The sequence below is a fragment of the Neofelis nebulosa genome, chromosome 2 (assembly GCF_028018385.1).
Source record: "Neofelis nebulosa isolate mNeoNeb1 chromosome 2, mNeoNeb1.pri, whole genome shotgun sequence".
NCBI lineage: Eukaryota > Metazoa > Chordata > Mammalia > Carnivora > Felidae > Neofelis > Neofelis nebulosa.
Window position 1 is genome coordinate 181,670,507 of NC_080783.1, and position 20,956 is coordinate 181,691,462.

General features: G+C 35.1%; 1 protein-coding gene across 3 annotated transcripts in view; it reads left to right on the forward strand.

Moving 5' to 3' along the window:
- Nucleotides 1–20,956, forward strand: part of FAF1 (Fas associated factor 1) — a 532,153-nt gene that overhangs the window by 179,676 nt on the left and 331,521 nt on the right. The window lies entirely within an intron of this gene.

The window sequence follows — 20,956 nt, forward strand, 5'->3', positions numbered from 1 at the left end:
TTTTACTTGAGTCTTTCTTTTTTTTCTTAGTTTAGGGTAAAAGTTTGTCCATTTTTTTCTTGATCTTTTCAAGCCTCAACTCTTAGTTTTGCTGATTTTTTAAAATTGTTTTTCTATTCTCTTTTCATTTTTGCTCTAATCTTTATTATTTCCTCCCTTCTTCTAACTTTGGGCTTAGCTTGTTTCTGTTTTTATAGTTACTTGAGGTGTAAAATTAAGTTGTGTATTAGATCTTTGTTCTTTTTTAATGTAGGCATTTCCTGCATCCCTAAAGTTTTGGTATGTCGTGTTTTTGTTTTCATTTGTCTCAAGATATTTTCTAATTTCTCTTATGATTTTTTTCTTTGCTCTTTTGGTTGTTCAGGCCTAAGTTATTTCTATACATCTGTGAATTTTCCAGGATAGATAGGCTGTTAGGTCACAAACAAGTCTTAACAGATATAAGAAGATTGAAATCATACCAAGAATGTTTTCCTATCACAGTATAATGAAACTAAAAATCAATAGCAGTTTTCCTTCTGCTTCTTTCTTCTTACATTTATTAAGATTCGTTTATAACCTGACATGTCACCTACCCTGAAGAATGCTCCACGTGTGTTTGGAATTTTGCTGCTGTTCAGTGTAATGTTTTGTATACGTCTGTTAGGTCCATTTGGTCTAGCGTTGAAGCCCTGTGTTTCCTTATTGACCTTGTGTGTAGAAATTTTATCCATTATTGAAATCCCCTACTATTATTGTGGTTGTGTATTTCTCCCCTCAGCTCTGTCATTGTTTGTTTCGTATATTTCGGGTGCTTTGATGTTGAGAGCATATGTGTATAATTGTTACATCTTACTGTATGTGAATTGACTCTTTTATCATTATATAATGTCTTATCTCTCTCTTGTGACAGTTTTTGACTTAAAGTCTATTTAGTCTGATGTAAGTGTGGTCACAATGCTCCTTTTTGGTTACCATTTGCATAGAATTTTTTTCCATCCTTTCACGCTCATTCTCTGTGTCCATGAATCTCAAGTGAGTCTCTTATAGATACCATGTAGTTGAATTTTGTTTTTTTAATCCAACTAGCCTATGTCTTTTGGTTGTTTACATTTAAACTAATTACTGATAGGGGAGGACTTAACTGTTGCCATTTTGTTGATTATATCGTTTCTGTCTTGTAGCTTTTGTTCTGTCTTTCCCTCTCTTGCTGTCTTCCTTTTTGTTTGTTGATTTTTTTTTTAACGTTTATTTATTTTTGAGACAGAGAGAGACTGAGCATGAACGGGGGAGGACCAGAGAGAGAGGGAGACACAGAATCTGAAACAGGCTCCAGGCTCTGAGCTGTCAGCACAGAGCCCGACGCGGGGCTCGAACTCACAGACCGCGAGATCATGACCTGAGCCGAAGTCGGACGCTTAACCGACTGAGCCACCCAGGCGCCCCGATTTTTTTTTTGTAGTATCATGCTTTGATCCTGTCCCCATTTTCTTTTGTGTATCTTCTGTAGCTGTTTTCTTTGCATCTTCTGTAGTTGTTTTCTTTGTGGTTATCATGGAGCTTACATAAGACATCTTCTATTTTTGATTATCTATTTTAACCTGGTAATTTAAGTCATACATAAACCTATTCTTTATTCCCTCCCTTTGTTATCGATGTCACAAATTATATCTTTGCATGTTAAGTACCATTAACATTTTATAGTTATATTTTGTATACTTTTTTCTTTTAACTTCTATACCAGAATAAGTTATTAATCACCATTATTACAATATTCTGTACTTGTGTAGAGTGTTTTGTAGTGTCTATATATTTACCATTAACAGTGAGCTTTATACTCCTGTGTTGCTATCTGGTATACTTTTGTTACAACTGGAGTACTCTCTTTAGCATTTCTTATAAGGCAGGTCTACTGTTGAACTTTCTCAGCTTTTAGCTGGGAAAAGTCATTATTTCTCTTTAATATATGAAGAACAGTTTTACTGGAAATACAGTATTCTTTTTTGGCAGTTTTTTTCTTTCAACACTTTTAATATATTATTCTCTTCCCTTCTGTCTGTCCTGCAAAGTTTCAGTTGAGAAATCTGTTGATACTGGGGGCAGCTCCCTTTATGTGATGAGCTTTTTTCACTTGCTGCCTTCAGATTTTTTTGTCCTTTAATTTGACAATTTGATTTTAATGTTTTTTGGTATGGACTTTTTAGGATTTATTATTTTTTGGATCCTTTGTGCTTCATGAATCTGCAAGTCTGTTTCCTTCCCCAGATTTGGGAATTGTTCAGCCATTATTTCTTCAAATAAGCCTTCTGACCCTTTGTCTTATTTTCTACAACTCCCATAAATGCCTGTGTTGCTCCTTTAATGGTTTCCCATAAGTTGTCTAGGCTTTTTTCATTCTTTCTCTTTTAATTTTTCTTGTTTCTCTTCTGACTGAATAATTTCAAATGACTTGTCTTCAAGTTCACATATTTTTTTTTTTTCTGGTTGATCATGTCTATTGTGCCCTTTTAATGACTTTTTCAATTCAGTTATGATATTCTTCAGCTCCAAAATATGTTTTTTAAAAAGCTTATTTATTTATTTTGAGAGAGTTTGTGCACATATGCATGCACGAGCAGGGAGTGGGACAGAGAGAGAGGAAGAAAGAGAATCTGACATGGGACTTGATCTCACGACTGTGAGATCATGACCTGAACTGAAACTAAGAGTCAGATGTTCAATTACAGAGCTACCCAGGTGTCTGTTTGGTTCTTTTTTTTTTTTTTTTTGGAGTAAGCTTCTAGGTTTTTGATATTTAAAATGAATTTGTAGTTTTAAAATGCCAAAGGCCCATTTATTGATATTTGCAAAATAGTTTTATTTATTTTTACATAGAAATTTGTCAGAATTGACCCTCCTTATTGTTCCTATAGATTTTCAGTAATATTGGTAAGGTATCCATGGTGTATTAGTAGGAAACTCCTTATGTAGGGTTTTTTACTAGGCTTTTACTTAGTTTAGTGATAAATGTATTTATTATAGGGGAAAGAACTCAGTACCATATCACACTTTTACTTAAAATTATCTGTGTTTTATCTGTTAAAAAAAACTATAAAGAAGTCCTTTATTAAATAAATTTTAACCGCTATTATGTAGCATGTGGCTGAGTAGTTAACACTCTTCATTTGAAAATGACCTGATTTTGTTTGGTTGATGGAATATTTGGTATATGTTGGAAGTAAAAGGATATTTTGATCACTTGAACCACCCTTTTCATTGGTTCTCTCAGTGGGAGTGACATCCCTACTTATTTCAAAGATGGTGATCAGAAATGCTGGCTTGTCTGGATCTTGTCTGGATATGTTAATGTTACACTTTAATTCTATCTTAATTTGGAGAATAATCTATGAAACTGTGTTAAAGTTTTGTTACAAAAACATATGATAGAATTTCCAGAGATCACATTTGTTAAAACTGTTGGCTTTATAATTCACTTTTTTTTTTTTTTTAAATTTTTTTTTAACGTTTATTTTTGGGACAGAGAGAGACAGAGCATGAACGGGGGAGGGGCAGAGAGAGAGGGAGACACAGAGTCGGAAACAGGCTCCAGGCTCTGAGCCATCAGCCCAGAGCCTGACGCGGGGCTCGAACTCACGGACCGTGAGATCGTGACCTGGCTGAAGTTGGACGCTTAACCGACTGCGCCACCCAGGCGCCCCTATAATTCACTTTTAAAAACGGACTTGTAGGCGCCCCTATAATTCACTTTTAAAAACGGACTTGTAGGGGCGCCTGGGTGGCGCAGTCGGTTAAGCATCCGACTTCAGCCAGGTCACGATCTCGCGGTCCGTGAGTTCGAGCCCCGCGTCAGGCTCTGGGGTCATGGCTCGGAGCCTGGAGCCTGTTTCCGATTCTGTGTCTCCCTCTCTCTCTGCCCCTCCCCCGTTCATGCTCTGTCTCTCTCTGTCCCCAAAATAAATTAAAAAAAAAAAAAAAAAAAAAACAACGTTGAAAAAAAAAAAAACGGACTTGTGACCAAGTATGGTAGAGTGGAAACAGTCAAATAATCATTCTGTTTAAACAGAAATAAAATTAAGATAGTTACAAATATATTGTAAATAAAATATGACTCAAAATAAATTATATATCACATGTTGTTATTGTGCAATACACACCTCCTGCTTCTCCTAACTATTCCAGTTTTTAAAATTTGTTTTGGATTATGGTTATTCTTTTATTATGAATTGCATGCCAGTCAAAGAATCATGTCGCACATCTTCTCTATGTTCATTAAGTTTGTTGATGTGCATCACTGTGGAAGTTGTATGCAGGGATGTTTGGAACTTGATGGAAGATTTTTTTCTTCTTTCATTGCATTTGACTGATTAAGTTGTATTAGTTTTACAGTGATATCACTTGAATCCTTCCTTTATTTTTATCATCTCTGTTATCTTTATTCCTCTAGTCTATATTTTACATAGTTGCCCTATAATGATTTTTCTAGAATATAAATCTTCTTATACATCTTTCAGTGGTTTCTTATTTCCTATATTCTGTTTCATTTGCCCTTCCTTGTTTTAGTTTTTCCAGGAAACTCATACTCATCTTTTAATATTCCATGTAAATATCTCTTCTTTATGAAGCCTTTCCTAATTTGCGTGGACATAGTAGTTGATTCCTCTTGTATGATCCCATAAAATATATGTACTTGCAAAATGGATTTTAAAATATCTTATTCTTTTCAAGTTTCCCTTGTGACTATTAACTTCTCAAACTATTCAGAGACTAGGTCTTATTCTTCTCTAAATTCTCCAAGCACAATGGTTAGCACAGGGTAGTCTGTTGAGAAAATAAATGGCTCAATATATGAGCATATGTATGTATTTGTATGTATATTAAAATACCACAGGAAAACTTAAAAATATGGACCAACTTACTGTTATTAAGCAATTGTATAAATCCTAATTTTCTGTGTATGCATAAATGTTAAAATGCAAAGAAATGGTAAATAAGATGCAGTTTTCCAGGTTATTACCAGGAAGACTCAACAATGTATAAAAGCAAGCCTAAAGGCAGCTGACAACTTTATATCAGAGTGACACCTAGTGGTAATTGTATCAGTTTGTTAATATTTTTTAGTGTGTTATTTATTTATTTGTTTCTACAGTTTTGTTTTGTTACAAAATCTTTCTGGGTTTTCTTATTTTGAATAAATTTAAAGAATTATTTTAAAGCATTGGTTCTTCTATAAAATACTATTTAGTGTGAAATGGTGTGATCTTGAGGGTGGGAATTATTGTCTCGTTTTATGTATAGAAGATTAGTACAGGATTTAACCTAACATACAGGTATTTGTTCAGTAAAGTTTGTTGAATCAGTGCTCCCAGAAAATTTACTTTTGCTGGGCCTATTCAGCAGAGCCTTAGTTTCATTTCTGGAATGGAAAATAGAAAAATAGGTCTGTAATTAGTTTAACCATTTGCCTCATTTTCTTTTCTGTTTTTAATCTACTTTCCTGAAACTACTTTTATTATGTTGGATAACATTTGAGTTGAAATGAATAAGATTGAGTATGTAAAGAGTTAAAACGTTTAGCAAGTGCATTTTGAGCTTGAAAAAGTAGTTTAGGATATTTCAAACCAGTTTTTTTCTTGAATCTGTGAATTTAGTTTCCAGTCTTGACTCTGTAACTCAGATTAACCATGTAATTTTTGGCATATGCCTTTACCTTGTATGCTCAGACACTCTTTATGAATAATAAACACTGTATAAGTGGTTATTTTTTATTGTTATTAATGCATGTGGAAAGAAAGTAGCAATCATATTTGTCTTACACAAATGTTGTGAGCATGAAATGATGAGGACTAATCATAGTTTGTACTTTGGGGGAGGGAGGTGTCTGCAAATTTCGTACATTAATCTCACTGTTCTTTGGTCTGTCTTCAAACTGATATTTATTGCCTCTATGCCAACAATTGTACACTCCCCAAATTATAAAATTATTTTAATATATAAATAAGCAGCATCTCAGACTGGGCCATCGTGTACATGGGTTATTTTCATTTATGCATTAGAAATGTTTCTTTTACCTAGTTTCACATTTCTAAAACTTCTATTCAGTAAAAAAAATATTTTAATAGAGAAGTATATAAAAAAGAAATGAATATTTTTCCTCTCTCTCATTCTTATGTCCCTGCTGTTAGCAGTTTGGTATAGAGTTTAAAGTTGCCATTTTATAAAGCGTCTTTAAGCTTTATTTAAAATTATTTTTCCTTCAACTACTTTTATCACTCATGTCATATTTTGTTCAAAGCAAAGCAATGAAGATAAGAAGCATAGACTTATGTTTTCTAGCATCTTATTTTGTGCCATTTATCTTTCAGTCTCTTCTCCCTCTGATAATTCTGTATCATCTTCCTTTGAAAGACTCTAAGATGACTTTTTTTCCTGTTTAAAGGAATAAAACACACAGTAATGGCTGTAATAGTAAATAGCACTTTACTTTCTTAAGGTCTCATATTTAACAATTAGTGCTGAATATTAGGACATAAATTCCAAAAGATTTTTGTTTAATCAGAATGGATCATTTTATTATAAATTTTTGTTGATTACTTTGGGCTTACTTAATGTTATGCTGTTTTCAGACTGTGCATAAAATAAGGGAGTCATTATCCCAGAGGACTCCATGTTATATATCTATAAAGAGGGTGAAGTAGACATGGAAATAAAGGGCATCTATCCATTCATTCACTCATTCATTTATTCACACACACACACATGTACATATGCTCACATTACCTATTGTACAACAGCCACTATGCTTAGTGTACTTGGTTCCTATACAACAGTTGAACAGTACTGTGAAGCAGTCATTGTTATCCCTGTTTCAAAGATGAATAAACTGAAGATCAGAGAATTCCTAAGTCATGAATTCAATCTTAGACTGAATCTAGAACTCATGATCTTCCCAATAAAGTAATTTCTATTATGAATGTAGATTGTGCTATGAGGATATTGAAAAGGAAGATTCAGTTTTAGCTGGTGTCTTGGAGGTATGGGAAGAGAATAGATAGGGTTGTGAGGGTGGTCAGGAAAGATTTCAGAGAAGGACTGAATTAAGAAATATGAATCAAAATTTGTTATGTGGACACATTAGGCGGGGGAAGTAAGTTTATTCTAGGCAAGGAAAGTACAGAAGCAGGAATGATAATGTGTCTGGAGGAATAATGAGGAATATGCGGTCTTTAGCATAGAGTTGGGGTTGTGGTCTTCAGTTAGTTGAACAGTTCACTTCAGGAGAACCTCGCTCCCTTTCCACCAGTGACAAATTTATGCTGCCCTTCCCTCCCCTGATCCTACCTTAGTCCCTGCCTCTGTCCTTTTATACTCCTTGACTTACTTATTTTCACATTACCTTGAGACAGCCAGAACCTGTATCCCCATTTTATAGATGTGAGAACTGAGAAAAGAGAAAAAGCAACTTACTGGTTTATGGAGATTAATGAGTGTGGAGGGATCTGTAAAAATTGTCTAGTCTGTATGGCCACAAATTAAGCAGTCTTTTCCACATTTTTGTCTTAGGGTCACCTACTGTGTGTTTAAATACTTTTAGCAATGGAAATGCTTGTTAATTTTAAGGCATTAATTCATTTGTTCAGTAACTCTGTCTAAAGTTTTATAAATATAAACATTTTATATACCAACCACATGCAAAAAAAGAGGTATCAGTTGCATGTGTTTCTTTTTCCTTATTTTGAGTTGCCACCTATAAGCTGCATTCCTTTTTTCTTTTTTCTATTTACTTATCTTTTCAAAATTTAATTATTTTTAATATTTATTTATTCTTGAGAGAGAGACAGAGAGAGAGATCATGAGCAGGGGAGGGGCAGAGAGAAAGGGAGACTCCCAAGCTGGCTCTGCTGTATTAGCAAAGATGCTGATGCGGTACTTGAATTTACCAACTGTGAGATCATGACCTGAGCCAAAATCAAGCATCACACCCTTAACCAACTGAGCCACCCAGGTGCACCCCCACTACAAGATTTTATTTAAATTTAAGTTAGTTAACATATAATGTAGTATTGCTTTCAGAAGCATTCCTTTGACCTCACTTTCCTTTTACAGACGGAGCTTACAAGGTAAATGTATTTTCTCCCTTAATAATTCTTCAGCTATTAAAAACAGTACTGTTTTTACTCCATTTTTTCAGGCTAAACATCTTTAGTTCATTTAACCATTGCACAAAGTTGTATGGAAATTAAAATACATACTGTATGGGGATAATGTATAAAGTATGGGGACTATAGTTAACAATGCTGTATTTATATTTGAAATTTGCCAAGAGAGTAGCTCTTAAAAAGTTGTCATCACAAGAAAAAGACTATGTGAGGTAAGTGATGTTAATTAAACTTATTGTGCTAATCATTTTGCAGTATACATAATAACAAATCACTATGTTACATACCTTCAGCTAATATATCAATTATATCATAATAAAACTGAAAAATGCATACTATAGATGATAGTTGTTGTTAGTCATATTTTCTGAGGCCTCACTTTCAGATACTTTTCCATTTTAGAAGCATGGTTAGTTTTAGGAGGTCATTTTGCTTGTACAATGTGACACTCAAATTAGTGTCCACTTTGGGTTGAGAGATCACAGTTGATCTTTCCTCTTCCTTGATTGAGCCATGTCATTCCTGTTAGTGTAATCTGTATTAATTTCTGGAACCACTTTTTAATGATGTTTCATCAGAGTCTCACAGTGAGGTGTTGATTGGTATTACTTCCTACCCTCTGCTTATTCTCTCTATTTTTGTAAACCATTTATTTCACAGTTTCTCAACAGGTCTGTCTTTCTGTTAAACTGTGAGTTCTTTAAAGACAGGCATGATTTCTTCTTGTTTTTATATTGTACTTGCTGTTTGGCAATAGTAAGCATTAATTAAATATTTGTTGAATGTGGAATAAGGGGATGAGCACTGGCCTAATACTAAAACTTTTAGGTTAAAAATATCTTGCCCTGTCCCTCTTCTTTTCTTTTAGTTGCAGTATTTTCTTGCAAAAAACTTCCTTTTCTACAGTCCCAGTTCCTATACAGCTTGACTTTCTGATTAGTTCAGACCATTTCTAAGACCAACTTGTTTGCCATCTTAGTAGTCTGAAGTTTAGAGAAGAGAAAGCAATAGGAAGATTTATAGCATTGCTAGTTATTACCTCTCTGTCAACCAACTAATCTCTTGTAAAAACTTAGTGCATTTTGGTATTTTAGGATTTTTGTACTTTTGAGCTCATCCTCTTCCCTCTACTGCTCTCCCAACCCTCCCTCCCCTTTAGTCATCTATGCCATTAGAGGATATTAGACTATCCTATTAACAGGTTTGGTTTGGAAAGTCCTTTATACACTTGGTAAATAGGTTCTAGTTTGGTGAGGTCCAAAGAGACAGCCATAGTTTATTTAACTCTTTGTCCACAAATACAAAGATTTAGGTTAATCCAAGGATATGTGATAACCCTAGAAAAACAGAGCAAATTGCATAGCTTTCATTTCTTGGCTTGGTCATTACAATAATTCAAACCCTATATAGACTAGCATCAACAAGAAATTCTCCAGGATTCTTAGGCATGTAGAAAACTTGAAAGTTTTGTCTGTTTGTTTTTCCTAATTGGAAAATTCCTAATCTTTTGCCCCTTAAGTGTTCTGTTGTGGAATACCAACCCTCAATCAGATAGCCTCCTAATAATTATTTTCTCTTCCTCTAGTCTTTTTCAATTTTAGCTGATTCTTCATAGTTCTTCTTGTTCTATTTGCATTTGTTTATTCCCTCAGTAAATATTTTCTACTCTAATTCAGGCACTGTATTCAAGCCTAGATATAGAATGGAGAAGAAAACAGGCATGGTATTTGTCTTCATAGAACTTACAGTCTAGGGGTGCCTGGCTGACCCTCAGATTGGGTCATGATCTCACAGTTGTGGGATTGAGCACCACGTCAGGTTCTGTGCTAACAACACAGAATTCTCTCTCTGTCTTCCTCTGCTCCTCTCCTACTTGTACTTGCTATCTCTCTCTCTCTCTTTCTCTCTCTCAACAACAACAAAAGCACTTATAGTCTAGTAATCTATATAGATGTAACTAATTTATAAGGAATAATTTGCAACTTAATGATGAGTGATCTCTCAAAAAATGTATAAATACAATCATGCCACTCCTGTGATGGAAAAAAATTTCGGGGTGCCTGGGTGGCTAAGTTGGTTAAGCATCCAGCTTTGGCTTAGGTCATGATCTTTGTGAGTTCAAGCCCCACATTGGGCTGTGTGCAGACAGCTCAGAGCCTGGAGCCTGCTTTAGATTCTGTGTCTCCTTCTCTCTCTGCCCCTCCCTCCCTCGTGCTCTCTCTCTTTCTCTCTCTCTCAAAAATAAATAAGTATAAAAAAAAGAAAAAATTTCATAAAAATCCATATGATCATATCAACAGATACAGAAAAAACATTTAACAAAATTCAATGTCCATTTAAAAAAAAAAACTCCAAAATTAGAAATAAAAGTAGATTCCTCAACCTGTTAAAGGACATTTATTTAAATCCTACACCTAACATACTTAATGATGACAGATTGAATCTTTTCACCCTAAAGTTGAAAATAAGGCAGGGATGTTCACTCGTACCACTTCTGTTCAACATTGTCATTCAAAGCCTCGTTGTCATTCAAAAATGACATGATAATCAAGTAGCCCCCAAGAATCTACAAAAAAAGCTACTAGATGGGGCGCCTGGGTGGCGCAGTCGGTTAAGCGTCCGACTTCAGCCAGGTCACGATCTTGCGGTCTGTGAGTTCGAGCCCCGCGTCGGGCTCTGGGCTGATGGCTCGGAGCCTGGAGCCTGTTTCCGATTCTGTGTCTCCCTCTCTCTCTGCCCTTCCCCCATTCATGCTCTGTCTCTCTCTGTCCCAAAAATAAATAAAGAACGTTGAAAAAAAAAAAAAAAAAAAGCTACTAGAAATAATAATTGAATTTAGCATAGTCACATGACACAGATACATGATACATATGTGTTGATACACATATACAAAAATCAATTATATTTCTTTACACTGCAGTGAAGAATTTGGAAAGTAAAATTTTTAAAAGTACTTTTTACAATACCATTTTTAAAAAGGGATAAATTTAGCAAAATATACTCAAGGCCTTACACTGAAAAGCATAAAATATTGCTGAGAAAAAGAACTAAATAAATGGAGAGATATATCATGTTCACGAATTATAAATATCATATTCATGAATTATAAGACTCAAATTGTTAAAATGTCATTTTCCTCACATTGATCTGTAAAATCTGTGTAATTACAATAAAAATTCCAGTTTTTTTTATAAAAAAGATATTGATGAGTTAATTCTAATATTTATATTAAAATGCAAATGGTGTAAATGGTTAAAAGAATTTTGAAAAAGAAGAAACTTGGATGGCTCCATGCCACATCATTTTAAGACTGATTTTAAGATAGTAAATGTGACAAAGTAGTATCAGCAAAGAAAGACAAATAGGTCATCGGGATAGAATAGAGAGTCCAGAAATAGACCTCACGTTTACCTGCTCAGTATTTTACAACTTGCCAAGTTAATTCAACTCTGTAAATCTTCTCAACAAATGCAGTTGGCACTGTTGGATATCCAAAATGCCAAAACAACAAAAACAACAACAACAACAACAGGAGGAGGAGGAAGCAACAGTAAAACAGCAGCAACGTAGCCCTTACACCATCTACTAAAATTAGCCCCAAATAATTCACAAAGCTAAGTGTAAGAGCTGAAACTATAGAATTTGAAAAAGAAAATTTTGAGTTTGGGTTAGGCAGAGTTTGTCCATTTCTTCCCCAAATAGGAAACAAAAAGTGACTTTAAAACTATAAAAGAAAAATTGAAATATGAGTGGATAAACAACTGTGGTACAACCATGTAATGAAATACTTCTTAGCCACCAAGAACCATAAAATACCTAGGAATAAACCCAACCAAAGATGTAAAAGATCTGTATGCTGAAACTATAGAAAACTTATGAAGGAAATTGAATAAGACACAAAGAAATGGAAAAACATTACATGCTTGTGGGTTGAAAGAATAAATATTGTTAAAATGTCAATACTACCCAAAGCAATCTACACATTCAGTGCAGTCCCAATCAAAATTGCACTGGCATTCTTCTCAAAGCTAGAACAAACAATCCTAAAATTTGTATGGAACTACAAAAGACCCTGAATAGCCAAAGTAATATTGAAAAAGAAAACAAAAGTGGGAGGCCTCACAATCCCAGACTTTAGCCTCTACTACAAAGCTGTAATCATCAAGACAGTATGGTACTGGCACAACAACAGACACATAGACCAATGGAATAGAATAGAGAACACAGAATTGGACCCACAAATGTATGGCCAACTAATCTTTGACAAAGCAGGAAAGAATATCCAATGGAAAAAAAGACCGTCTCTTTGCAAATGGTGCTGGGAGAACTGGACAGCAACATGCAGAAGGATGAAACTAGACCACTTTCCTATACCATACACAAAAATAAACTCAAAATGGATGAAAGCTTAATGTGAGACAGGAAACCATCAAAACCCTAGAGGAGAAAGCAGGCAACAGCCTCTTTGACCTCAGCTGCAGCAATTTCTTGCTCGACACATCCCCAAAGACAAGGGAATTAAAAGCAAAAATGAACTATTGGGACCTCGTCAAGATAAGAAGCTTCTCCACTGCAAAGGAAACAGTCAACAAAACTGAAAGGCAACTGACAGGATGGGAAAAGATATTTGCAAATGACATATCTGATAAAGGGTTAGTATCCAAAATCTGTAATGAACTTACCAAACTCAACACCCAAGAAACAAATAATCCAGTGAAGAAATGGGCAGAAGACATGAATAGACATTTTTCCAAAGAAGACATCCAGATGGCCAACAGACATGAAAAGATGCTCAACATCATCATCAGAGAAATACAAATCAAAATCCACACAGATACCACCTCACACCAGTCAGAGGGGCTAAAAAGAAACAAATTAGGACACAACAGATGCTGGCAAGGATGTGGAGAAACAGGAACCCCTTTGCACTGTTGGTGGGAATGCAAACTGGTACAGCCACTTTGGAAAACTGTGGAGGTTCATCAAAGAACTAAAAATGGAACTATCCTAGGACCCAGCAATAACACTACTAGGAATTTATCCAAAGGATACAGGAGTGCTGATTCATAGGGGCACTTGCACCCCAATGTTTATAGCAGCACTTTCAACAGTAGCCAAATGATGGAAAGAGCCTAAATGTCCATCAACTGATGAATGGATAAAGAAGATACGATTTATATATACAATGGAATACTACTTGGCAATGAGAAAAAATGAAATCCTGCCATTGGCAGCAATGTGGATGGAACTGGAAGGTATTAAGCTAAGTGAAATAAGTCAGAGAAAGACAGGTATCATGTTTTCACTCATATGTTGAAGTTGAGAAACTTAACAGAAGACCATGGGGGAAGGAAGCAGAAAAAAATAGTTACAAAAGAGAGGGAGGGAGGCAAACCATGAAAGACTCTAAAATACAGAGAACAAACTGAGGGTTGATTGGGGGAGGGCGGGAGAGAGGGGGAAAATGGGTAATGGCATTAAGGAGGACACTTATTGGGATGAGCACTGGCTGTTGTATGTAAGTAATGAATCACAGGAATCTACCCCCAAAACCAAGAGCACACTGTACACACTGTATGTTAGCCAATTTGACAATAAATTATATTAAAAAAAAAATACTTCCTAGCAATAACTAGTGACAAACTACCAATGCAGGGAACAGTGAATGAATTTCAAAATATTATGCTAAGTGAAAGGAACCAGGCCAAAAGGAATCTATATAATTTCATTTATATAATGTCCTGGAAAGGCAAAACTAGTGAATGAAATCAGATCAGGGGTTGCCAGGAGTTAGGGATAGGGGAGGCAATGACCACAAATGGGGGAAATATGGGTGAACTTTCATGGTCATGGAAAAGTTCTTTATTTTGATTGAAGTGGTTGTTTCACAAGAGTATACATTTGCCAAATCTCATTTCCTCAAACTGCACCCTTTTAGGATAAGTTCAAGCTCGTTGGTTTAGCATATATGTACACCCTTTTCTCTCTGATCTTATCCTACCTCTCTAGCCCTACAGCTTTCTTTCCCTTAGAAGCACCCATTTCTCATTTCATTGGTTGCCTACTATGTATGCTCTTCTAGTCTCTTAAGGATAGGTGTGGAATTAAAATGTTTTAAGCTCTTAATGTAAGCAGCTTCAGAGATTAATAAAATACAGTCTCAAGAGGACAAATTAAGCAGTTGGGTAGTATGACAGAAAGGTACCTTTAGGCAAAAGTCTTTAAGTTAAACTAGAATGAAGTATCCATGTTGTTTGCCACAAAACATGGAGAGCCCATAGCAACATGGAACTGGTTACCAACATGCTTGAAAACTAAGCCATTTCTTCTATTCCTCCATCCCTCTCATTCTCAGACTCTACAAGTTGCTGAACTTCAAAGGAGTCTTTCTAATTTTGTGTGCATAAAAGTCACCTACAGAGTGAGTTGGGGGGCTAATTAAATTTAAGTCCTGGGCTGAATCCCATAGATTTAGATTCTAATTCTGTAATGGAGTAGAGACCGCAAATCTGCATTTTAAAAAAACAAACAACATAGGTGATTCTGATGAAATTGATTCAAGAACTACATCTTGAAAAACAGAGTCTATTTCACAGATTACTGTTTTATGCATCACCTTTTCCATTTTCAGCATAGGCAGTGTATACTTTCATTTTACTATTTCTTGTTATTTTAATATCCTGTGCCAATAGGTTTTCATCTTTTCTGTTTGCCATTCAATTCTTTGCTAGATTTTCTTGCTTAAAATCTGTAACAAGTTCCCCTTGGTACTCAATATACATGGTTACCATCTTGGTACTTAGAAGAAAGCCTTTCAATAGATATTAATTGCTTTGTTTACCCTTTCTTTCTTTTTTAAATTTACTGATTATTTATTTTTAGGAGAGAGTAGGGAAGAGGCCAAGAGGGGGAGAGGGAGAGGGAAATGGAGAGGGAGGGAGGGAGAGAGAGAGAGAGAGAAAGAGAAAGAGAAAGAGGAGAAAGAGAAAGAGAAAGAGAAAGAGAAAGAGAAAGAGAGACAGTGTATCTGAAGTAAGTTCTGTGTTGTCAGCAGAGAGCCTAATACAGGGCTCAAACTCACGAACTGTCAGATCATGCCCTGAACTGAAGGTTCAGTTACTGAACTTAACCAACTCAGCCCTCCAGGTGCCTCCACACTTTCTTTCTTGAGCCCTGGCATAGAAATTGCCTCCCTCTGTTTATAAATATCTCATGTCCAGTCCATTCCTGTTCCAGTATTCACTGTAGAAAATATATGAAGTAGACAAAATATGAAAAAAGTAAAATGGTCAGCTGTTCTACTTTTAACTGCAGTTAACATTTTGCTGCATTTATTTCCATTTTCATTCTACGTCTGTTGTATAAATTTATATTTTGCAGACTTGAGATAGACTCTATTTAATGCTTTATAATTTGCTTTTTTACTTAAAAAAATATTTTCTGTGAGAGCACAAGCAGGGGAGGGGCAGAGAGATGGGGGCAGAGGATCCAAAGCGGGCTGTGTGCTGACAGGGTGACAGCAGCGAGCCGGATGTGGGGCTCGAGATCATGACCTGAGCTGAAGTTGGACCTCAACCAACCATGCCACTCAGGCACCCCATAATCTGTTTTTTTCACTTGTATTATATCATGATCATTTTCTGTATTTTAAAATATTTGGGGCACCTAGGTGACTCAGTCAGTTAAGCATCTGACTCTTGATTTTGACTCAGGTTATGATCTCATGGTCCTGGGATTGAGCCCCCATGTCAGGCTCTATGCTGGGCATGGAGCCTGCTTAAGATTCTCTCCCTCTCTTCCTCTCTCCCTCTCCCCTGATTGTGCACATTCACTCTCTCAAAAAGAAAATACTCTTGAAATACATAGTTTTTAAAATCCATACTATGATTTAGTGGATCATTTCCCTTTTGCTGGTTATTTTGAGCTCCCCTCCCTTCTTGATCTTTCACTATAATATTCTGCAGTGAACTTTGTTGAACCTCAATGATTATTTTTCTTAATATAGATGCCTAGTGGTGTAATTCTGCATGAGAGGGCACACCCATTTTTTTAGTTTTTGGCATATTCTACCAAATTACTCTTCAGTGAAGTCTTATTAGTTTAAATTGCCATTAATAGTATACTAATTTATACTCTTGCCAACAGTTTGTGATATTTAAAAAAACAAAAACCAGAAAAACCTCAAAGACCTAAACATAAGAGCTCAAACTTGAAAAATCTTATAACAAAATATAAGGGAAAAGCTTCATGTCATTGGGTTTGGCAATGATTTCTTGTATATGGTACCAAAAGCATAGGAACAAAAGAAAAAAAGTAAGTGAACTGGACTTCATCAAAATTAAAAACTTTTGTGCATCAAAGATTCTATTCACAGAATAAAAAGGCAACCTACAGACTGGTAGAAAATACCTGCAAATCATATATCTGATAAGGGATTAGTATCCAGAATATATAAAAAACTCCTGCAACTTCCCCACAAAAAAAAATCCAAAGAATCCAATTAAAATTGTTCCCGCCACAAAAAAGAAATAATTGTGACGTGATAGAGTTGTTACAACGGTAATCAAATTGCAATATATAAGTGTGTCAAATCAACATATATACATACACCTTAAAATTATACAATGTTATATATCAATTATATCTCAATAAAAAATAAGTTGTTTAAAAATTGGGCAGAGGACTTGAGTAGATATTTCTCCCAAAAAAATACATAGATGGCCAAGCACATGAAAATATGAACATCATGAATTATGAGGAAAATGCAAATCAAAACCAAAATGAGATACCACTTTGCACCCATCAAGATTACTATCATCTAAACAACAGGAAGTGTTAAGATTTGGTGAGGATCTGGAGAAATTGGAACACTTGTTCATTGCTGGTAGGGGTATAAAATTGTGCAGCTACTGGGGAAACAATGTGGCGCTCCTTGAAAAATTAAACCTAGAATTATCATGTAATCCACCAATCCCACTTCTTGAGTATATACCCAAAAGTATTGAAAGTAAGTACATTTACAGAAAAATAGAACAAAAAGTAGAAACATTCCAAGAAGCTATCAGCTGAAAATGGATAAGCAAAATGTGGTGTATACACACACACACACACACACACACACACACACACACACACACACATGTATATATACACACAATAGAATATTATTCAGCCTGAAAAAGGAATGAAATTCTGCAGTATGCTACAACATGGATGACAGTTGAAGACATTATGCTAAATGAAATAAGCCAGACACAAAAGGACAAATATGTATGATTCCCCTTATAGAAGGTACTGATGATAGTCAAATTGTAGCATGTAGATTAGTGGTTACCAGGAGCTGGGGGAGGTGGGAATAAGGAGGTATTGTTTAATGGGTACAGAGTTACAGTGTGGGGTGATGAGTAAGTTCTGGAGATGGATAGGAATGATGGTTACACAATGTGAAAGTACTTAATGCCATTGAACTGCACACCTTAAAATGGTTAGAGTGGTGCATTTTATGGTATGAATATATTTCCACAGTAAAAAAAAGAAAGTGCTTTGCCAGTTTGGCAATAAATGATATCTTTTGTTTTCAATTCACTTTTCTTTCACTCTAACTAATGAGTTAATACTTCACTAGGTTTAGTGGTTCTCTTATATGTGAGATTATGTTTCTATTTACTTAAAAACTTTAATTTATAAGAACTTTTTATATAAATGAGATTTTCCTTTTATTCATTATCTGTTTTGAAGATAGTTTCCCAATTTACATTTTTATTTTATTGTGCTTTTGGGGATAAGGAAGATTTTTATTTTGACAATATGTATTGGACTTTTTTTTCATAGTTTTTCCCTTTATGTTTGTAATTGGGAAGCCCTTTCCATCCTGACTTAATATTCAGTTTTTGTATTCTTCAGAGTGCTAAACTTAATGCTTTACACAGAGTAGATGTGACATTGATATGAGATTTTAGATCTTAAAACAATTTTGTTATATGAATGGCAAGCACAGAGTGTTTTTATTTGGGCCAAGGACCTACAATGCAAGAAGCAAAGAGGTAAATAGAAAATAGCCACTAATGAAAATTATTTGATAATCTTTATTGACCAGTATGCTTCATAAATGACCCGAACCTTTGCTCCCTAAAAAGTTATTTTGTTTATTTTTTTAAATGTTACTCATTTTTGAGAGAGAGAGAGAGAGAGAGAGAGAGAGAGAGAGAGCATGAGCAGGGGAGGGGCAGAGAGAGATGGGGATAGAGGATCTGAAGTGGGCTCTGCGCTGACAGCAGCGAGTTGATGCAGGGCTCGAACTCATGAACCATGAGATTGTGACCTGAACTCAAGTTGGATGTTCCACCAACTGAGCCACCCAGGCGCTCCCCCCTAAAAAGTTATTTTCAATACTTTCTTACCTATTAATTATAATCTTTAGGTTTCTTTCAACTTTCAGGGGAACATTGATGTTTGGGGAAAAAAATGACTTAAGACTTTTAATTTCACAGACACAAATATTAGCTTTTAGAGTAGTCTGATAGAGTGTATGTATGCATTGTTGGGTGTAATCTCAAGTTCTTGTAGGACCCAGTGACACACTGTAAATAACCATGTAAAAATGAGTAGTATTTTCTGGAATCCTTTTGTCTCAGAACCTCTAAATATCCATATATTTATGATTCTTTTGATAACTATAGGTGTTATGTTAGTGATCTTTTTGTTTAAATTTATATGTTTGAGCAGCAGGTTATGCAAGAGCTGCACCTTTGAACCTGTGAGGTCAGAATCTGTGGTGTAGAGGGAGAAACAATGCAGCATTGCCTTGTAGTCTTTGCTGTTAAAGTCTTACTTGTTCTTGGATAAAGTCATACTTCAGAGTGGTTTTACACAGCCTCTGAGATGGGTTCTTTCCAACCTTAAAAGTCTAATATACTTCTTCTGATACAGAATCTTAATCTGGTTTTTCTCAAAAGAATAGCTGTCATAGTTAAAACAAGTATTTGTAGGGACTGGTAGGCTATAATATTCGAAATAAGGAAATGATTGGGAGCACTAAAGTATTTCTGACTTGCAAAAATGTTAATGGGACAAAGGGGGGAAAATTCAGTTTTGAGGATTGTACTTGGGGGAAAAATCCATGCGATACTTATTATACATTTTGTTTCTTCTAGATTATAGGTTTGATTTCCTTATTGTTTCTACTGAGATAGGCTATCATTTGGCTTAATAGTAATCTGAATATCACAGGCTGAGTTGAACAATTCCTGGGGTTAGGAGACTATTAAATTCCTTCCTGCCAGAGGAAAGAGACTCTGTTGAACATACAGTTAGTAGAGTCTCCAGAGGAATATTTTCTATATTAGTATAGACATTTTAACAATGTTTGTTCTTCCAATCCATGAGAATGGAATGCTTTTCCATTTCTTTGTGTCCTCTTCAATTTCTTTCATAAGTGTTCTATACTTTTCAGAGTACAGATCTTTTATCTCTTCAGTTACATTTATTTCTAGGTATCTTACTGTTTTTGGTGCAATTGCAAATGGGGTAATTTCTTTCTCTGCTACTTCGTTATGGGTGTATAGAAATAAAACAGATTTCTGCACAATGATTTTATATCCTATGACTTTGAACTCCTGTATTAGTTCTGGCAATTTTTTTGTGGAGTCTTTCAGGTTTTCTACACATGGTATCATGCCATTTGCATATAAAGTTTGACTTCTTCCTTGCTAATTTATATACCCTTTATTTATTTTGTTGTCTGATTGCTGAGTCTAGGACTTTCAGATTGTGTTGAACACCAGGGGTGAGAGCGGACATCCTTGTCTTGTTCCTGACTGTAGGGGAAATGTTCTCAGTTTTTCCCCATTGGGGATGATAATTAGCTATGGGTCTTTCATATATTGCCTTTGTGATGTTGAAGTATATTCCATCTATCCCTACTTTGTTGAGGGTTTTTATCAAAAATGGATGCTGTGTTTTGTCAAATGCTTTTTCTGCATCTGTGGACAGGATCATATGGTTCTTATCCTTTCTTTTATTAATGTGTATCACATTGAATGATTTGTGAATATTGAACCAGCTCTACATCCCAGGAATAAATCCCATTTGATCATGATGGATAGTTCTTTTAATGTACTGTTGAATTCAGTTTGCTAGTATTTTGTTGAATTCAATTTGCTAGTATTTTATTGAGAATATTTGCATCCATGTTCATTAGGGATGTTGGTTTGTAATTCTCCTTTTTAGTGGGGTCTTTGCCTGATATTGGAATCAGGGTAATGCTGGCTTTGTAGAATGAGTTTTGAAGTTTTCCTTCTGTTTCTATTTTTTGGAACAGTTTGGGAAGAATAGGTATTAACTCTTTAAATGTCTGGTAGAATTCCCCTGGTAGAAACCGTCTGGCCCAGGACTCTTGTTTGCTGGGTGATTTTTGATTACTGATTCAATTTCTTTGCTGGTTATGGACCTGTTTAAATTTTCTATTTCTTCCTGTTTCAGTTTTGGTAGTGTGTGAGTTTCTAGGAATTTGTCCATTTCTTCCAAATTGCCCAGTTTGTTGGCATATAATTTTTCATAGTATTGTCTTACAATTGTATTTCTCTGGTATTGGTTGTGATCTCTTTATGATAAGGCTGACTAGGGGTTTGTTAATTCTTTGAAAGAACCAGCTATTAGTTTTGTTTCTAAATTGTTTATATCTGCTCTATAATTTCCCTTTTTCTGCTGGCTTTAGGGTTTATTTGCTGTTACTTTATTAGCTCGTTTAGTATAAGGTTAGATTGAGTATTTGGGACCTTTCTTGCTTTTTGAAATAGGCCTGAATTGCAATATACTTCCTT